The sequence below is a fragment of the Lathyrus oleraceus genome, chromosome 4 (assembly GCF_024323335.1).
Source record: "Lathyrus oleraceus cultivar Zhongwan6 chromosome 4, CAAS_Psat_ZW6_1.0, whole genome shotgun sequence".
In the NCBI taxonomy this organism is placed as follows: Eukaryota; Viridiplantae; Streptophyta; class Magnoliopsida; order Fabales; family Fabaceae; genus Lathyrus; species Lathyrus oleraceus.
Window position 1 is genome coordinate 152317552 of NC_066582.1, and position 2127 is coordinate 152319678.

The 2127-nt window shown below is 38.6% G+C and overlaps 1 non-coding gene across 1 annotated transcript; it reads right to left on the reverse strand.

Moving 5' to 3' along the window:
• Positions 1-1692: 1692 nt before the first annotated feature.
• LOC127077097 (small nucleolar RNA R71) lies at positions 1693-1799 on the reverse strand. The gene has a single exon (XR_007787081.1). It is a non-coding gene; the product is annotated as a small nucleolar RNA R71 (small nucleolar RNA).
• Between the last annotated feature and the right edge of the window lie 328 nt (positions 1800-2127).

Sequence of the window (2127 nt, forward strand, 5' to 3'; positions counted from 1 at the left end):
TTTACAACACTAAGCATATAGTTATCATTTGTAATAGCGATAATCCGTCACATCGGGGGGTTATCGCACCTTTGTGAGATTGAGTTGGGTCACTTCGAGTTGCTGTCGTCTTTAGCTTCAGGAGTCGGAGGTTTATTTTTGTATCAGAATCGAAGCTTCCGTTTGGAGCAGGTTCTTATTTATTGCTTTATTTATTTTTCGCATTGCTTTTATTTTATTTATTTCCCGCATCGCTTTTACTTTATTTATTTCCCGCATCGCTTTTATTTTATTTATTTTCCGCATTCGCTTTACTTTATTTATTTTCCGCACTCGCTTTACTTTATTTATTTTACGCACTTTACTCGCTCTCTACGCCTCACATTCTAAAACAAACTTTTCATCATGATTAACGCCGTTATGTTCGTTTGTGTTACCATGTCTGGCTAAATTTTTTAAAGGTTAGAATGTAAGGATCGCGGTTAAAGTAATGTTTCACATATTGAAATCTGTAGAAATACTTTAAAGGCTGTTTTGATTTTTAACTTGAGTTTTCTAAAACAAACTTGGTTAGTTTTAATTATTCGAGGAGTGCGAAAGCACCCTGGCGTAGTACCTAGGAATCTTTATCACTTTAAGGAAAAACTATTTTTGAAACTGTTTTCGGACGCGTTGATAGGTTTAAAATCAGTAAACTCCTTGTGTAAACTTTCCAAATCAAAATCACTTTTCAACTAAGTTTACGAGTCTCATTTCTTAAAAATAGGTTTACTACTTTAGCGTTTTGCGCACCTTTTATAAGTGACAATAAAAGGCCTTAATTTAAGGGTAAACTGGTTCTGAATACGCGAAAGCGACAGTTCCCGTTAAATGGATTATTTTCAAGAGTAGAAAATATTGCCTCATAAGTAGTTCTATTTAGACAATCGAAACATCACTTAACTGACGTGAATTACATTCAACCTGTTTTTACCTGCATTTATTATTTACCGTTATTTTGCAAACCCAACATCTCTTTTATACCGCCTTAGATAAACACCGTAACGATAGTATTCGATAGATTGACGATTGGTCTTTGTGGGTTCGATATTTTTTTATATTACTTTGAGGTTATTCGTGCACTTGTGAATCACAACGATCAAGTTTTTGGCACCGTTGCCGGGGACCAACTTCATCAAATTTCGTACCCTGTTGTTACACCGTATAGACTAAGGCATTATTAGCCGGTAAATGTGAAGAACCCGTAGTACCGGAAATTTAGTAGATCCTTTAGCGGAACCCAAATGTTATACTCGTACACGCCTCTTACTCATCTGAATTAAGAAAGCTATGGCCGAGAATCGCGATAGGCGACCTCTTAAGGAATTTGCCCAACCCTCTGATGAGGAACCTAGTTCGAGTATAGTAAACCCCCTTATACCTGCGAACAATTTCGAACTAAAACCGTCTTTGTTGCAATTAGTGCAACAGAACCAATACGCAGGTCTCGCTACCGAGAACCCGAATCAACATTTAAAAGTTTTTATCCAACTAGCCGACACCTTTAAATCTAACGACGCTTCACCCGATGCGATCCATTTAAGATTATTTCCTTTCTCCCTTAGGGATAAAGCACGTTCATGGCTAGATTCACTTCCAGCCAATTCAATAACTACCTGGGAAGACCTTAGGAGAGTATTCCTTGCTAGATATTTCCCCCCTAGTAAGACTGTTGTTCTTCAAAACCAAATAACTAGATTTGCTCAAAACCAAGGAGAACCGCTTTTCGAAGCTTGGGAGAGATATAAAGAGCTATTAAGAGTCTGCCCACACCATGGCCTAGAACAATGGTTGATCGTTCACACCTTTTACAATGGACTCCATTATAATACCAAGATAAGCATCGACGCTGCCGCAGGTGGCGCGCTGATGAACAAACCTTATCCAGAAGCTTGTGACCTAATTGAGGATATGGCCCAAAACCATTATCAATGGGGAACTGAACGAGCATCAATAGAGAAAAAGGAGACCCAAGGTGGAATACATGAGGTAAGCTCTCTAGACATGATGCAGGCGAAAATGGACGCTTTAGCCCTTAGGATCGAACATATGTCTACAAACACTAACACCGTAGCAGTAGTCCACACAGAGTGTGAAATCTGTGGATCT